The sequence below is a fragment of the Aquila chrysaetos genome, chromosome 5, assembly GCF_900496995.4.
Source record: "Aquila chrysaetos chrysaetos chromosome 5, bAquChr1.4, whole genome shotgun sequence".
Classification (NCBI taxonomy): Eukaryota; Metazoa; Chordata; class Aves; order Accipitriformes; family Accipitridae; genus Aquila; species Aquila chrysaetos.
The window spans coordinates 58,170,077-58,188,738 of record NC_044008.1 but is presented as its reverse complement, the minus strand read 5'-3'; the positions used below and the strand labels follow the sequence as shown (position 1 = coordinate 58,188,738).

The 18,662-nt window shown below is 44.2% G+C and overlaps 1 protein-coding gene across 2 annotated transcripts in view; it reads left to right on the top strand.

The window, feature by feature from the left end:
- The window catches only part of CHSY1 (chondroitin sulfate synthase 1), a 79,138-nt gene that overhangs the window by 56,241 nt on the left and 4,235 nt on the right, over positions 1-18,662 (top strand). The window lies entirely within an intron of this gene.

Genomic DNA, 18,662 nt, shown 5'->3' with positions numbered 1-18,662 from the left:
GAGTTCCTGCTCTCAAATACTTATCCTTTGGGGCTGAGGCTTGGATTGCTTCAAACCAGTGTCATTACTGAAGCGGCGTAAAATGTGCAACTGGACTTGCCAGTGTCTGGAGGAATATTGTGTCCTTGCAGGTTCATGGGAGTCGCCCATCCACGTTGATGGGGAGACTGTGACTGCTTTCAGCTGATTCTTGGCAGTGTTTAACTAACTGGCTTTGCACAGTGTTTGACAATGGTTTTTCCACGAGGTGCGGCATACGGCAGTGCCCGGAGCTGGCTGCTGTCATGCCATTACTCGTTATGAAATTGGATTCTTGCGGTTGGCACCACTGCGCTGTGCTCCCTGTGGTGAGGAGCGAGGCAGAGAATACTGCAACTGATAGAGATCCACCACGCTGCAGCCTTGGAGCCACAACTCTAAATCCGCTTTTTCTGTGCAGAGCATAAGCAATTGGAAAAGCAGGCGGTGCTTGCACTTAGGGTCACAGGTTGTAGAGCACTTAGTCATGTCCCCTCTTGGACTTTGCTTATTTGATCTTGCATATATCACAGGCTGTTAAGTTTCACCCAGGTATCTCTGCATTAACTCAAGAATTTCAGCCTAATCCAATTTTGCTCGGGAGAGACAAGAGAGAGGTTAATTCCTGATCTTCTCCACAGACAGGTGATTGATTAGGTGAGAGGTACTTAAGTGGTCCTAAGAGAGAGGCAGATCCCACGTTGCAGTAGGAGAGCACTCTGGGGGAAGGATTTATTCTCCCATCTGTCCTGGGATAGGAATTATTCCTGACACCAGCTCTGGTGACCAACAGTGACCTTCAGCATGGCTAACTAGCCAGACCTCTTAGAAAAAAGGACTGTATCTTACATCAGACTTGGTCTGGTGTGAGTTGCTCAGCAACTTTTCAGAGCAAAGCACCTGTGCCCCTCTGATCTCCTCCACCATATCTTGCTACCACAAATACATTTAACACCACCAAATCTTCCCTGATCCTGGTGGAAAACTGCTGAAGCTCCAAAATGTCAGATCTAGTAATAAGGGTTTATTAACACAGGGCTGTGAGTGGTAGGAATGAGCTGAGCAAGATAAGGGCAATTGCGTAAAGTAATGAGCTATATGGAGAATTTGCGGGTTCCGGTCCAGACGAGATGGTCGCATCTAAGCAGCTGGGATGCTCTGTGCACAGAGGCCATGCAAGAGCTCCCAAAAACTTTAAATAAAGTATATATTTTTTTTTAAAAAAGGGGGGTTAATCTAATTTTGAAATCTGAGTAGTTGGGCAGTATTGTATTATATTGCCCACTTTCTCCATTTTGGTGAAGCTGTTCAAAAGTTTAGCCACTTTGACAGTGTGGTGCCCCTGTTTTCAGCTCTTGGATCTCATTACACCTTTAAATCAATAACGAAACCCCATTTCCATATTGTCAGGTAGTCACTACCCACACCTAGTGTTCAAATTGTGGCTTGGCCTTTGTAAATGATGTGTCCTCTTAAGATAATGCCCATTCAATTAAAGAAAACGAAGCAAATCCCAGCAGTCTTGCTTATAACCCTCTCTTTCCCATTCCTCTGCTTTTTAAGAACATCCCACCCTGTTACTCCTGCTTCATCATAAACCACCCTACAATGGGCAGTACATGTGGTGACAATTCTTTTGTGTGCCAGGCAATGAAGTAATGGTGGTCTGTCAAAACGTGCTGTTTGAATTTGCTATGCCCAAGAGAAGTAGGTGTCAACAGCTCCTATTTCAGTTGCTCCTTGTTAGAGTTTTTGTATCAACTAGTTTGTCATCTGCCATTGTGGTCCCTTGAGTAGTGGAGGCTAATTCTGCCCTCCAGGCCTGTTTTGAGGTGGAAAAAGTGACATGTTCCTAATGCTGATTCAACAAAACAGTGACACACAGCAGCACTGCTCTGCTTTATGGTCCAAAGAGCATTTGAAATGGAATAAATCTTGCAATCCTGTTAAAAACATGCCAAAACACTTTTCAGGCTGGGTAAATATTAATATCAGGCTGACATGAGCTTCTTGCAGGCTGTCACCCACCATGGGCAGGAGGACCTGCAGGGTTATCTGGCCAAAATCTGTGAGGCTCCTTTTCTCCTTAGGGGGAAAAGGAACCGATGGTCAGATCTCCAAGATTATGTTTAATATGGTCCCTGTTTAAGCCACTGATCCAGGAGCAGAAAGTCTGTGTTTCCAGATCTTTTAGAATAGTCACTCTTAGAGGATGACGTTGCCAAGTCTTCGAAGACTTTAATTATCACGCTGCAATTCCGTCTGCGACCTTAATGAAGATGATGTCTTGAGTGTTGATCTGCTTTCATCCTCCTTTTGTGGGCTGATACACAAATGTTTGCATTTTTTGCATTCTTGATTTTTAGGTTTTTCTCTTAAAATGAGAAGAGAGACTATATGAAAGTCAAAGGAAGCACAGTCAATTGTCAATGCAGTCGGGGCAAAATCTGCACAGCTGCCAAAATGAGGTTCAGATATTTTACTGGGTGATACAAAATAAATGTTTAATTCATAGTGCATAACACTTTAAATAAATATCACTTGGCCACCCTCTAATGAGGATACACTTGACCATTGACACCTCATATTCTGGATGTAGTTTCTCTGACTAGTTTTTATGGCAGACTGTACATTTTTAGAAAAATAACATTCAAAATACAATTCATTCATTCTTGTCTAAAATGAGTCTTCAGTTTCATAATATCATGTTTGAAATCCTACATTTAAATTGCTGATTGAAGACAGCCTTCAGGATTAAAACTGACTTTTATGGAGCAATAAACTGCAATGTCATATACCAGATGGTAGCAACGTATAGCTACTGTGTACTTTTAACTAAAGACCTTGATGTTTCTCCTCCATTTTCCTTTTTTGAGAGATGTTTGCATATTCCCTGTATCCCATGCCATGCTGTATCCACCTGCATGCAGGTTCCCTAGAGGTTTACCCTGTTCTTAAGGAAGGGAGCAGTTAATTAATATTTGAGCCTGGGTGCACAAAGGAAACAGAAGTTTGTTTAATAATTATTCTTTCCCTCAACAGAGACTAATGCCTATCTCCCTGCTTTTTGTCCAATAACTAGATCCATTTCTTGGACTAGCCAGCCAGAGAGTGAAGAGGAAGGGAAAGTAGCTGTGAATAACGGAGCGGCTGCAGGAGGGCTCCCACCACTTCTTGTAACAGGTGGGAGGGCAAAGAGAGCAGAAGGAAAACATAACTGCAGCCATTGTAAATATGGATTTCCTAGGTAAACAGGGATTTGTGTAGTGCAAATCTCATCCACTGAAGTGTGTTATTTGTTGCAGGTGTAGGGAGTGCCTTCTGTTACATCCACAGTTGCTGTTTCTAGTTGTACTTTTTACCTTTTCTTAAGAGTTAATTCTCTCTAATCTTGGGCAACCTGAGGCTTGCCTGCATATTTGGGTATGGTGACTTATTAAGACATTATCACATTGATACTGTGCCCTCTCTTTCTGGGAAGATAAGGGAAGAAGTTAGGATTAAATGAAGGAAGATAAGGGGGGAGGCAGTTCTCAACCACTGGCAAGTGTGCTCTGTGGGGCTGTGGGCTCCTGCAGTCCCTCTGACAGCTTTTCATATCGGCTACCCTGGTTTTGTCTGCAGCGGGACCCACACGATGGGCCTTTGGCTATTTCAGTTTTGCTAAGGAGGGCTTGGCAAGTGATCACACACCTCTCCCAGCCATCTTCCCGGACTGCATTCACAAAGAGGCTGTAGCTCTTCCACGTAGTTCTCGGATGGAAAGCGTTGCCCGTTCTGCCGAGGAAACCTGCTCCAGAAGCACGCTAGCACCACTCCCCCATCTTCAGGCACATTTGTTTCTGCTGCTTGTGTCAATGCCAGGACTTAAACATCAGGGAAACCAGAATGTTTGCACTGTGAGCTAATCTGCTCTTTAAAGATGTTAGATAATGTAACAAAATAGCTCAGCGGTGCATTGCAATTACCTTTCACATTTCGTCATGCTTCTAAAATTTTTGTCTTCTGAAACTAGGACTATATTTTTAGTACAGTGCAATCAAAAATGTCTGGCCAAGAACCTGATATAGTACCTAGGAAAATGGAAATATTCCTTTAAATGTCTTCCAGAGCCGTGGTTTCCTCTGAGTGTTAAACTCCATTTGTTATGTCCTGATTACATACTTTGGTCTGGGTTATATACGGCTTGGTTTTGTAATTCCATATATATGGACAGTTTGATCTCTTCCTTGTATTTTTAATAACAGAAAGCACAACCTAGATTTTTGTTTTAGCATGATGTAAGTGTAATTATTTAGTGGGCAAGAGAATCAAGATTACATTCTTTTGTTTGCCACTGAGGCTTAGAGTTTTTTTTTTGTTTTTTTTTTTCTTCATGGTCATGACCAAAAGATTCATGCTATTAAAACCCTAACCATTATGTCAGGGTAATGGTTTCTGTAACTTGCAAGTGAAGAAAGAATCCTAATATAGAGCCAGCTAGCTCACCAGTGGAGTGGATTTGACATCATTTGGCAATGACATGAATTGGTGCATCTCTTAGAAACCTGCATCATGGTGAGTTCACATAGTTCACTCTTTGGCATTTTGCAGCACTCAGGGCACAAATTATTAGCAGTAGTCCCAACTACTCTCATAAACTATGACCCCTTAATGTCTTCTGCTCTTTTCAAGTCTTCAGTATATCTCTTCCTGTAAGGAAATTTCCAGGCTGGCGTTTATCACACAACTTCCTGTCTAACATGGTACCTGTGCAGAACTGCTGTATGATCCCCTGCAGCTCATAAAGCTCCAACTGCCACCTTGAGCAAGTCATTGGCTATTGTTACTGCACACTTTCTCATGCCCATGAACCATCTGATGCCTGTCTAGTTGCTCTCCTGTGGAACATAAAGCAAAACCAGGGCAGAGCAAACCAGCACAGGTGAATGTCCTTTCAAGACAGTTTCCAATCTCAGTACCAAGTGGGAATTGTCTGAAGGATGAAGATGAGAAGGGTGTTTTGGATAGGGTTGGGTTTTGATGTGTGCTTGTTGATGTTGGGTTGTTTTATTTTCCCGATGTATTTTAGCCCTTTGACAAAATGGAGCAGCTGACATTTAATGAGTCAGGTGGTTTCTTTCCCATTCAAAGCAGGCAGGAGGGCTTACACTACAGAAAAAACCAACCTATGAGGAGCCCATGAAGCTGGGCTTTCAGGGCCAGAAAGACTTGCTTTGACCTACTTCTTGACTCATTGCAAATAACACGCTACATCTGCTAATGTGATGCTGTTACTCTGCTAGTGGGTCACAAAACCTGGACACTCATCCTTGCTGCCAAAGAGGACAGTGCTTTGCGTAACAGGAAGGCAGCAGCAGGCAGGCACCGAGTGTGCCGGGTCTTCAGGTTTGGGCCACGTCAGTTCGGTTCCCGCCATAAAACCTTTTTCTTAGAAATCCTCCGAGTGGGAAATCCCAGTCCTCAAGAACAGGCAGTACTTTTGTTGAAAATGAACATAAAGCAATGGGCAATACAACATGTTGTGTAAATCACATGTGTCTGTCTCCTCACCCATCCTAAGTAAGGCAAAGAAGTATCCTTTCCGAGTTGATGGATTTAGTGGAGTTTGTATGTGCTTTCTTTTAATGTGCTTCAAATTAGTCATGGTGCTTTATTTCCTAGGCTTCATTAAGCTTGTGGTCTGACCATATTGTGGTAGTCACCCCTAACAGTTTACTGAATACTAGTTTTAATATCCGGATATAGATTTCTTCAATATCCTGCAATGCATTTTTCAGCGCTTTTGTGGATAATGCTAATACTAAACAGTCTGTGATGCACCAGGCCCCCGAGCTACATTTTAAGGTTAGCATAATGCTTTCCATCTTTCATCTTTGCGCAACACAGACTGCTGTTAGGTTTTAGGGGTTTTTTTAGGACATAAAGTACCCGAAAGGAGCATCTTGCTTAAGAAGTACTACAAGACAACACAGTGGTGCTGTAAGCTTGCCTCTTCTGGTCTGCCGTTGTGCCTTCTCCCTTATACTCTCCCTCCATCTTTGCCCATCCTTTGCTTCTCTGTTTTTTATCTATGAGAAATACCATAATGATGCACTGTTTCCATGGAGAACAAAATGTCCAGGAGATCACCTCTGCATTCTTCTGGCTTTTAAAGACCTGTAGAAACAAATGTCATTCCAGAGGGGAACATAAAAGTTCTCTTTTGGCAGTTTGCTGAATAAAAAGATGGCACACTGAATAGGTTGGGCTCAATTTGTCACCTGTGTTCCTGTGGCACTACTGAATTAGCTGTTAAAATTTCTGTGAAGGTAGAAAACAGCTATTTTGCAAGTCAAGAGGTCGAACTTTCCTCAGAGACAGAGGGTTAGTATTTGCTGGTGTGTAGTGAAGCAGTTCTGGACCAGGTGTAGATTTGCCTTCTCCAAACAGAAAAAAGCCTTTGAACATATTATCATTGCCTTAAAAATAAAAAAGAAAACTATCCTCTCGGGCGTTTGACAGGAGGCCAGACCTCAGAGGACAGCTAAAGAGAGAGAGACAGGTTTCTAACATCTGTTTCGGGTGGGTGGATTGTATTTGACTTTGGCGTTCACATCAAGGCAAGGCAAAGGCAGCATAGGCACGGCTTGATGAAAAGTATGGTCCAGCACCCTGCACGCTGACCCACTGGCTCTTTGATAAAAAAAAAAACAAACGGCAATGGGCAAAACCGCCATGAAATGAGGGCTGAGAATCCTAGGGTACATGCATAGCTCTTTCTGTAGGTTTTAGAGAAAAAGACTGATAACACTGGATTTGGCATCCCAAATCAAGTTGTTGCTATAGAGTATGTCATTGACAGATGTCCTTGAGCAGAGCGAGAGCCTTCCTTCCATCCTGAGCGCTCTGGATGCCTCCAGGCCCTGCCAGATGAGCTGTGTTGAACAGGACTGCTATTTTAAGATGCAAATAGTGTGTCAGCACCCACCTTGCTTTCTGACACAAAGTGCTGCCCCCAGGGCTGAGTCAGCAATGGGGAACATGTCCCTCTGCTGCCAGCTGAGCCTGTTTGCAAAAAACTTGTTCTCAGTAGCAGTTTTAAAGCCTGCTGTTGGCTGTGAGTTGGGAGCACACCTATTTGCTCATTGGGTTCACATCCGAGCCCTTATTAGCTCCAGCTCAAAACCGCACTGAACTCGGGAACAACCTGCAGTTCAGATGATACAAGTATATCTCAGAAGTGTACTAAGAAAAATGCAGCAGAAAGTAGTCCTGTGTGTCCCTGTGAAAGCCCTATTGAAGGGCTCTGGCTCCCTCGTGGACATGCCTTCGTGGGACAGCAGAAGAACACAGTCCCCATCCATGCACCCTGCCCTCCTGGGCCAGTGGCCTGCCTGCGTCTGAACCGCGGCAATTTATAACGCCCTGAGGAAACGAGTACCCGTTTCAATGCAGCTTTAAGCTGTCAGGCTGTAAATTGTCTTGGTTCAGGAGCTACTTCAAAGCAGCCCTGCCTTCCTGCAGCAAGGAGAAGGCTTTTTGGCAAACCCAGCATAAGTCATTTGCTATTCATGAGTCAAATCCCTGAAACGTCCTCGATCAACTAAAAATGGGTCATAAGAAGACAAGGCATCGCTGTCTGGTGAACGAAGCTGCTAACTCTACCAGCCTTCTCCATCTGTTGGCTAAAGCTGCTTCTGCTTTCTCAGCATTGGCTTTTTCTCCCTCCCTGCTTTTCTCCGTCATGCTCAGCAGCGTCAAGCACCCACAAGGTTTCCTGAAGCAATAGGACTTCAACCCAATGGGCAAATCCACCCAGAAGATCTCCGTGTTTCCCTGCTCCTTTCATTGCCCATGTCTCCCAGATGAGTGAGAAGTGTCTATGGGGTAAGGGAAAGTCACTAATGAAAATGTTAAAATTCCTCTAAGCTGCCTGGTTTTCAAATCTAGAAGGGCTGCAGTATTCAAGGGAGAGAGAAAGAAAACACTAGCTGGGTGCAAGCAGAGACTTGCAGGCTGGCTGCTGGAGGGATGGAGGGACCAAGCAGCGGTGGCGACAGGTAAAGGGCGCAAGTTTTGGAGCCGGGTCCACTCTTCCCAAAATGGCACCTGTGGCAGCTTGGTCACAACCAGCAGAACGAAGTGTCCTCCAGGTCAGAAGCAAAGAAACAAAGAAAACCCTATGAAGGGACCAAAAACCTCTTCATGTGCGTGTGGCTAACATTCAAAAGAGAGTTCAGTGTGTTGTGTGAATAGCAAATCCTTCACCAAGCTTGGGAATATTTGAGGCAGTGTTTAATTTTTTTTTTCCTTTCCATTTCTAATGGTAGCTATAATGCATTTACATTCAGCATAACTGCATTTATTGGTATGCACATCTCCTGCTTTAATTTAGGGCATTACAAAAGCAGCAGTTGAATATTCTTTTTTGTCAAAGCTAGATGATGGATGGTGTACATCAGCAGAGCTTAAACATACCCAGTCAGAGTTGAGCCCCTTGGTTTGACAGACCATGTGTAATGCAAGAGGCACTTGGTTACAGAGCGCTGCAGAGTAACACTGCTTGTTACTTTTCCAAACTGTGCCAGACAGAAAACTTCCAGAAAACCTCAGACCATATACAGTTAGCCAGCAACACGATGTGAAATCTTTAACCATATTTGAACGAACGGGCTAACTTGGACACCGCAAGGAGGGAAATGCCAGTCTGCCTGACAGCTCATTTTAATAATGAGAAAGTTGTTCCACTGACAGGACAATAAAAGCTGTGGTTGCGTAGAAAGATGTTGCCTTTCTTCTAGTTGAGAGCATGCATGAAACTGCAGAGGAATGGGCTGGTCCCAAACCTGTGCACGTGCAGCTGCGCTTTTCCCTTCTTTCACCACTTTTCTTTCACCACTTTTCTTTCACCACTTTTCTTTCACCACCTTTCTTTCTGGGGTGTTGAACCTGCACCTAACCTGCAAACCCTATCAAAATGAGGCTTCCATTTGCATTAGTAAATCGCAAGTTTCTCCTAAAATGTGCCTTATTTTAAATGTATTATCCCTTGCGCTTCAGCGAAGCAAGAAATAAAAATAGGTGACCTTTGTAGTTAAAGCTATTAATGCACAGTTTATGGGGCTTTTGACATACAGGGCATGAAAGTCAAATTCTTGAGAGATCATCAGCTCTCTGAATGGGCAAATTTCCTCTGCTGATCCCCCCATTGATCAAGGAGCTGTATCTTTTATAACCAAACTCCTGTGTATTGAACATATTTTAGATGGCAGAACTCTTTGAGGCAGAGACCTTCTCACTGTATGGTTTTGGCAGTGCCACATCTATGCTGGACGGTGTACGTATGTTTTCCAGCAATGAGACAGAGGGCAGATTTTGCTTTTAAACCCAGCACAGAATAGTGGGCAGGCTTTAAGTCCTGTGTGGTAATGATATGAGCACAAGAAAAACACTTTCGCAATCATGGCATCTCACTGTGGAAATTGTGTCTGCAGCAGCGGTGTTACTGCATGATGCTTTTTACCACTGCAGCTTTCTAAAGCTGCATTATCCCAGGGCCAGGGCTCAGCTGGAGGATCCTCATGGGCTGACTGAAACATGTGGCTTCTCCACATAAAACAAGGGCTTGTGGCTTTATTTCCCTCCCCTCCTCTGAGCAATTACTAAACAATTCTTTTGGCAAAAAAAAAAATGTGCACGCGTTTAAAATGCACACTTCAGAACAATGCTGTGCAGCTTCAGTGAACCCTGGAAGCTGTCATCCTGTGCTGCTCACCATGTGAAACAAGCTGGTGATTGAGTCCAGGCCCTTGTAGACAGTCTTCAAACCAGCTCCAGAAATGGTGGCTCTGGCTGAAAAACCACATTGAAGATGAAGAACTGATCTGAGCTCACAGGCTGGTGAAAGAGGAGCGGTGAAACAGGAGCAGTGAAACCATCAGCCTGTGTCACAAATGCAACATCTGTATTGGCCACCGGTTCTGCAGGAGTTTGTCAGTTAATGTCTGTGTTAGGCACTGGTTCTGTGGGAGTTTGTAAGGAATTCCATAGCTTGTTCTTATTTTCCACCAACAGGAATAAAAGGAGATGTTCTTTTAAATCCAGCTGAATTTACGAGAACCAGCCAGAGGATTGCGGAGCGAGTTCCCACTCTGTTGCTGGATGCCTTGCAGGGCCATCCTGCTGACACCGGTCCCAGGCAAGAAACCCAGCACTGCCTCGTGCTGCCGGCTCCCCTCCTGCTTGAAGCAGGCCAGCCTTCAGCAGCGGCCAACAAAGGCAGGCAGCCTTGCTGCGGCAAGCGGAGGGAGATCATGGTCCTCGCTGGGAGGCTTTCTGCTTTTGGGGAGCTGATGCGTAGCTAATTGCAGGCCCTGGTGCCTTGTGCTGAGCCACAGTGGTTCTTCCTAAGCTTGCTGAGCTAGAGGGGTAGCGGGGACAGCTGGATGGCCAGTGGCCTTCAAACTGTGCTGAATTACTAACAGGGCTGGCTGTCAGATGGGGGGGACTTTTCATCTGAAAGAAGTCAGCTGAATTCCCATGGAGCTTCCCATCATCTGCACACTCAGAGCTGCTGCATGTCCTTTTTGCTAAAGGGCTGGGGTTATTAAATCACCTTAAGTATTGGGTGTCTTCAGCATGACCCTGGAAAAAACAGTTAGTGAGCACCATGTTGGAGCACTCGTTAAAATCCAAGCCTGGAGGAGAGATGGCTGTGCCATCCGGTTAACACAACAGTGATTCAGCCATCACCTTTGTGCTGTTGCAAACCAGGTGACACTGGTGAGACGTGAGCGGAGCCGAGCATTGATCCAGCGTGTCCACATGGATCCAGCGAGGCCAAGTGGATGGAACGAGCCCACTCTCAGAGTTTATTTCAATGTTGGCTTGCTCTGTGTTTCAGACATCCCTGCCAGCATGAGGTGGTGTGCGGCTCCTACTGACAGGTCACCACCGATTTGGAAGGGGGTAAGGTTTCAAGAGTCTGTCCTGAACAACATCCCTTTTTCCAGCTGCTCACCTGGCAGAGGTGCAGCATAGCAGCACCCACAGGAGCAGCTGTTGTGGCAGCTGGGAGGAGGGCTCACTAGCAGAGAAATCAGAAACCTAATATATTCCCAGTTTTCTGTCAATTTTCATTAGCTGATACTGATGCTGCTGGCAGAGAAGTGGTTTTACCATCGGTTATTAGGAAAGCATAAAGCAGATGGATTTCTAAATGCAGTTATGAAAGATGCTCTGTCACTTTGAGGCTTACTGGCACTGCAGGTTTGAAGGGCTGCAGCTTTGACACAGGCAGTTCAGCAGTTGGCCTTGTCTCGGGGATTTTATTCAGCATTCCCAGCTCCCCTCTCACCCCTTTCCAAAAGATGTATTCCTGCCACAAGTCTTCACGAGGGATCAGAAACAGCAAGCATGGCCTGTTGCCATAAAGAAGGGAGCTGTGTCCTTCCTCATCTAAAATGGTGCTGCTTAAGCTGGAAGTGCCAAAAGTCTTGAAAATGAATCTGTTTTTTAAATACAACCCCACCTTTTTACACACAGGGAAGAACTGCAGCAGTAGCTATTGTAAGGCCAAATCTTTGCCTAATTAAATTCACAGTAATCTCCTGTGAAGGCTCAGAGAGATTTAGAGCTTTGTGCTGATGTGACTGCTTCAGTACTGTCCTTCAGCCCGGACCTGTTGCTGTGACATTGTCTCCATGTAGAGCACTGTGTACCTACTCAGGGGTGGGGATTCCTGAACTATCTTGCTTCAAAAGAAAGCTGTGCTTGTGATGTGGGCAAGGCTGAAGGGGCTGGATCCTGCAGCTGGATCCACTCAGGCTGATCCTTCCCCAGGGTTCTTGCAGAATCTGGTGTTGGCAGAGACCTGGAGACCTGGTGTGGTGTGTGTGCTACAAAATCACTGCTGTCCCCAGCAAGTCTGGCAGGGAGGCTACACTGCTCCAGCTTTATTTCTGATGTTGGACTGATGTTGACATGATGCATGGATGCCTAGGCTGCAGCTGAAGTTTCTCCAAGCAGGGGGTTTCTTCTCCACTCCCCTGTAAGCAGCAGCTTGTGGTAGCCTTGCCAAGTGTTTTGGGACCAAAAAGGCTCATCATCCATCATGGCTCGCAACTCCTACAAAACCACTGGTTGTGGGAAGTAGCTCCCAAATAGGAATCTTTGAATTCCATGGACAAAAGTATTTCTAAATGATTACATTACTGCCTCTTGAAAACACATGGTGGAAAATCATGCAGCAGGCCAGAAGGGGTCTTCTTTTCTGTAGTCTCTGCTCAGAGGAGACTGCATCCCTCTAATGCTGTTTCCAGCATCCAAAAAAATATTTGCCAGGTTGTCAGAAGCTTTCTGCTCATCATCTCCAAGAAACTACCCTCCAAGGATCATGTGCTGCTCCTCTGAAATCTTAACGCTTTGCGTGAGAAAGAGCAGATAGAGATTTCCAAGGCTGTGGCTCTTTCTTTCATGGGCCTGATGAAATTCATAATGAAAACCAAGTTTTTCTTGTACTCTGCCTGGACTGCAGAGTCTGAAAGTGTGGAGTTGACAACAAGGAAGAGAAATCCCGAGATGCAGTATATTCAGTGGGCAAGTAGTCTGGCATCATCCCTGAGTCTGGCCTTTAAATGAACAAATCAGTGGCGAGTCACTGTATTCCTGGTTTTGTTTGGATCTGGGACAGAGGCAGTCCCTCTCTGCTGGAGAGGGAGAGCTGAATCATTTGCCCTGTGGGTCAAAGCCTTAACTTGAGCAAGGGAGAGCCATGTGCAGAACAGCAGTTTGCACCAGGACTCGTAATTTGGAAATTATGCTAGAAACAAATTTTGAGCACTGTTTCTCAAGCAATAGCAATGATAATTAGTCATTAGCACTTATGATGTTCTGCTGCTTTAATAGCCGTAGCATAGAACATTTGTTAATATTTAGTGGTGTTTTATTTGCTTTTGTTTCTGTTAAATCAGAACCTTTTGGAAGAAAACTCTGCAATTGCATCCAGCTCTCCTAAGGTTTGCACAGTTAAATCTAAGTATCCTAAAATGGCACATTCTGTTTTATCTGGTTACTCCTAAGGTACAAAATGCTTTCAGGTTATATTCTGGTTTATGCTTTAAAAACATAAATCTGTGTCTCTAGAGAAGCAGTTTGAGGCTTTATGGAGTGCACAATGGCACCTGTGTAGTATCTGTGTCAGATACACCCAAGGAGAAGGATGTTTCACTAAATGAGCAACTACCTTCTTTTGAGAGTGTTAATGTGATTGCACTAGTCTTTCTTTTCTTTACACAGCAGGTCTGATTCAGCTTGCCCCCCTTATCCAAAATAGGGGAGACCTGAGGAAGGAAACCCCGCTTCATGGCTAAGAGGAGACCAGGAGGATGAAGCTCAGTTTACTGCAGGGCCAGGCAGAGGGAAGTTCTCCTCTGCTTCGTAGCTGGAGAATCTCAGTTAGTTCCCAAGTGCTGTGGATTGCTCCCACGTGTAGGTTTTGTGTAATGAGATTGTCAAGCTCAAGGTCGGAGGTGAAGTACGTGATGCCAGTTTTGAAGACACATTCATTTTTGCAGGTTTTCTTCTTTCTGTTGCCAAGCTGGGAATACTTTAAAGGCTACTTGGTTAGAAACTGTAAATGAGTAAGTAATTTTTAAGCTCTTCTACTTGCTTAAACAAGAAGGGGTTGGGAGAAGGACAGTTGTTTAATTAAACAGCTACTTGGTATTGTTAACAAAAGATTGAACTCCAGCAGTAACTCTCCTAATTCACAGATTCCTTGGGAATTCAATGACCTTGAGTTTGCTGTGCTTGAAACTTGCCTTAGATACTTGGCTTCCTTTCTCAAATACTTTGGAGAGGAGAGCAGCGCAGAAGGCACTGTGAGGCTCTTGAGTGAGACAGGCGCTGTTTCACTTAGTATCATATAAGAAGAGTCAATTGTGTTGTACAAAATAAACTTCTTGCTTCAGAGCATGCCTGGAGTTATTGCACTCAGAGGTCACTGTATCACAGCTGGATCTGCCTCTGCTTCTCTAGCAGTCTGCTATGGAAATTTTGAGTACTGGCTGTTCAGGATGTCCAGCTGATTTTCTTGCCCCTCTTTAATTTATGAAACAAAGCAAATGTGAACCAGTGGTACCTGATGAAATTTTTGTGAGAAGTAACTCATCTGAGGAATCACATCATTTGATTGTGCTCCGGAGCTTGGGGTTTCACTTGTCAGCTGAGAGGGAAGTCTGATCTCCCAGCACCGAGTGGTGTTTCCTGCATCCTTTCCTGTAGTGGCAACTGGGGAGGTTACAGGGATGAACGAGTGGCCGAGTTCGCTGGAAATGAGTGTTTATCCATTACTTCCCTGTGTTTGTCTCCACCATAATAACTCTGCCCGGGAGTGACTTCACTCATGTCAGTGGTTAGCTGTGGGATCGCACATAAAGCATCAGGGTTTAAAATGGAAAGATCATCATTAATAAGAAGCCTGAATGCACAGAGTTGTGTGCAGGGAGGTCACTGTGGTCTCCCCCTCCACCATAGGCAAGTCAGCAGTAAACCAAGACCCACTGCTCCTTTCCATTGGGTCTACATGCAAAATATTTTACCAATTTAGTGATATTGGTGGTTTAAAAAACAGAAAACTAGCGATCTGTTTTGGTTAATCACTCCAAAGTGGCAGAGCTGTGTTAGTGCAGCTACAATTATTTCATACAGTTACTTTGGATGTGGGCGCAAAACATCTTTCATTTCACTTTAACCAACCAACAGGAACTGCCCCCTTGCACTGCTACAGCTGCATCTCTGGAAGGAGGAGCGAGGAGGAGATGGGGGCAAGCATCCTGCGTAGTTTTGGCAGCAGAGCTGTGGTAAGGGTAAGGGCTGTGCTGGCCCCCACGTTGCTCCCATAGGAGAACAGCTCTGCACCAGCTGCGGAGAGGGACCTGCATGCTCATCTCCTCCCAACTGAGGTGCTCATGCACTAGGTGACATTAGCCATCTTTTGAACTTTTAATTAGTTTGGCTTTGTATTTAAAGCACATCTTGGGCATTTTGAAGCCTGCCATACAACATGTCTTGTCCATGATTGCTTTTCATGAGACTTGTGGGGCTGTGCTTTCTGGGTTGTGGTAGTACAATCTGGAGCTGTGAGAGAAAGCCCTTGGGGGCTAATGCATGGCTGCGGGCCAGTTTCTGCATAAACTGGTCTTATTTTTAAAGTCCATTTTCTCCAGTACACTTTTTTTGGCTTGCAAAAGACTTCTTCATTTAAAATGAAGAACATAACACTCTCTCCTTTCAGTTGGTCTTTTGGACATGAGCCAGTAGTGCCCACAACAGCTGTACCACAGTTTAAACATTCAGTCTCTAATGGTTTGGGGAACATTAGGGTTTTTAAGGCTTCAACAGGTCTAGAGTAAATAGTGGTCAATAAAGAGTAGCTCTTCTTTGTATCCCTATGCTCTCAGTGCTCTTCATTAGAATAAAGCATGCTTAGAATATAATCATTGCAAAATTAATATCCATGAAAGGTTCTTTTTTTGAAAAGAATCATAGAGAAACCTGTTCCACTGCAAGAAGAGTTTGCAAGTGTTCAACTCACAAGAGTCTGGTAACAGGCATGGGGAAGTTTGCACGTAATGTCTGTTAGAGACATGTATGTTCTGGGCTTGTGTCACTCCCCATGTGTGTGTTTAACGGCTGCTACATGGGAGGAACAAATAAATTAGAGGAATTACTTTCTCTGTTGTCTTCTCCTACCCACCTATTAATGATGTACAGAAGAGGTAATTATGATTTTTTGTCTTCCTTATGGCTTTCCAGTATTGTGTGGAGTCGAAAGCCCACATGTGCTAATAGGTAATATTTAGCATAGTGTTTTGGACCCAAATGAGGTAGAATCTACATTAGCAGTGATGGGCGATAGTTGGGCATTGCCCTTGTTAGTGATTCAACCCAGTGCCGAGGACTAGCGCTGCCTTAATGATTTAAGCAGATTAATGTTGGTGGAGCTGTCAAACTGTGTGGAGGGGACTGCTCATTTCTTTCAAGTTTTGTAGATGTGGGTGAGAAAACATAATCCACGTGGGGCTCCTTATCGTGAAGGAAAGCCCATGGGCATCGCAGTGCTTCTGAGACATTGGGTCAGTGTCTGCCTCAGCCCAGGAAGGGTTAAATTGCTCTGTTGGCTGCTGGCCACTTGGACTTTATTTACACCACTTCATGACACTGTGCAAAAGTAGTTTGTAAGTCATTATACTCTCTATAGGGAATTGATTAACCCCTTGCGATACCCTTCCGGGTGTTTCCTACAGGTGTGGGATGTACCTTGGTTCCTAGATGGGGGATCCGGGCTGCAGGATGCTGGCACATCCCGTGCCTGCTGCAGCTTGCTGAATGCAAGGAGACAGGAGGGACGCTGGAGTAGGGGAGGGGGAGACTCCATAGGAAAAACAATGAAAGTGCCAGCCTTGCAAAGCATTCTTCTGAAAAATAGGATTATATAAAAGCTGGGCTACTGTGGTGCTTCTCATTAGTTGCACTGCAGGGTTGGCCAGAGCACAGGGTTTGTTACAGTTGTCACCTTTTTGGCTGGAGCAAGGTGGCCGTTAATAGATGTTTCAGTTGTAAATTGCTTTGCGTTGAAGCACCAGTAAAGTCTTGCTGAGATGTGTTTTATTTTCAGTTTGGTTTTCGAAGTTAGCTGGTTTCTGGAAGAGGCAAATAGTAGTATTGAAAGTTCAGAAGTTAACCAGCCTAGCTAAGAGGTTACTCCTGCATGGCAAGCCAGAGCTTTAAAATACGTTTGTTAATTTTATTTAGGGCCATTTGCTAGGGGTTCATATCTTTACTTCCGTTGGGAAGTTTCATAACATTTTCCTACCCATCGGTATTCTATTAAAACTTTGTTGTGTAATCTAAAAGCCTCGCTGCTTCTCATGGTTTCCTCTTGTAGCTAATTCAGAATGCCCTAGATGGCAATTTTGGAATAAATGCATTCAGGCTGCATGGTCTTGATTTTGTTTTCCTATATATTCAAAACAAGATTTGAAATTAAGTCCCATTGTCAATTTTCCTTTAAATAACAGTTGCCTAATTACATGATCTAAGAATTTTTATCTAATGTCACAATACTCCTGGGAAAGCCTGTGCCTATAGTTGTATTGTAGTTAAAATGTCAGTGAAATCTGTTACCATATGCATTTAATACTTTTATATATATGTAGTGTTAGAGAGGATAGATCAGCGGCGTCAGTAAAAATACACGTGTGGGTCCTGCAGTGTTGGACTGGTCTTGTTCTTGCCATGTGAGCTCTCCATTGTAATAAATTGTGGTTAGAGGACTGACTGTAAGTGGGTGTGATTTGAGGTCTCCTAGAGCCCCTAACAGAAGCAGCAAGGCTCAAAGTGGACAAAAAATAGCGTTATTAGTAGAAGAAACAATACAGGGATACAAATGAAGAACAGTCTTTGGGTGAGTGGAAAAACATGCTTCTCAGGAAAGCATGAGGTTCATTCAATTTGAATAACTCTCAGCTGAACATAGGATTAGACCAACTAACCACTGCCCATAGCACTCTTTTAAATCTTGCATGACTTCTAAGGGGATATACATCTTGACAGGCAGCTCATCTGTGGCTTGCCAGGAGGCCATCACCAAGATGTCCTCCTTTGGCTGCATTGCTGTATGGGATCTATCTAGCAAGAGGCAGCCTCTGGCCTGAATTGCTCCCAGACAGCATGCATGCAGTGGGAATCGTTTGGGGGAGAGTGGGCAAGAAGGTGAACTTGAGCAGGAAAGAACGGGTAGGGGATTGGTGATGACCCATGAAAAAACATTCTTTCTTTTTCAGTCCAGCTGAAGTTCCTCCCTCCCTCCTTTGAAATGAATTACATTTGTTCAGATTAAAATCCATATGAGCCATTTCAAGTATATGCAACTTGCTCCTGTGCTGTCCACAGCGATACGCTGAATTTCAAGTTTCAGTATGCGCACGTGTGGTTTGTTAAGATAGCGGCAATTAAATCCAGGTGTAAGTTTATCCCTTAGATTCAATGTCTGTCCACAGTAATGGGAAAAATGCAACTGAAGGCAAAACAAGACTTCTGCTGGGTCTGAACAGCTGGTAAAAGCATCACTCGCACTGTCTGTTAAAGGGAGGCTTTCTGTGCCTGTGATTTTCCTTTTAGTGCTCTGTTTAATTGCCATCATATTTGAGTCATTCTTTCTTCTGTTTGTCTTTTGGATTTTAGCTCTTTGCTAATCTTTATAGCCTTTTTACATGTGCTTTATTGACTATATTACCTATAGCAAATTCTGCTGCCAATAACATGATTGGATCCTATATCGAATGAAGCTGTCATGTCAGCTCCTCTGGCAGGTTGATGACATTTATGTTGTGACATAGAGTCAGCCTGTGATCTTTTTAAATGTCCATTGACTAGGCTGGTATAGAACTTTGGCCTCGAGGGGTTTTTTTTCCTCTGTCGTTTTTTTTTTCCCCTCCCCAGCTTATTTTCCACATTATCATCCTGGTTTGCACATGCCTTTCATTATATCAGCTACTGCCTGAGCTACTGAAAACTGTAAAGCTGGTTTGTCCGCTTGCCTTTCATTATATCAGCTACTGCCTGAGCTACTGAAAACTGTAAAGCTGGTTTGTCCGCTT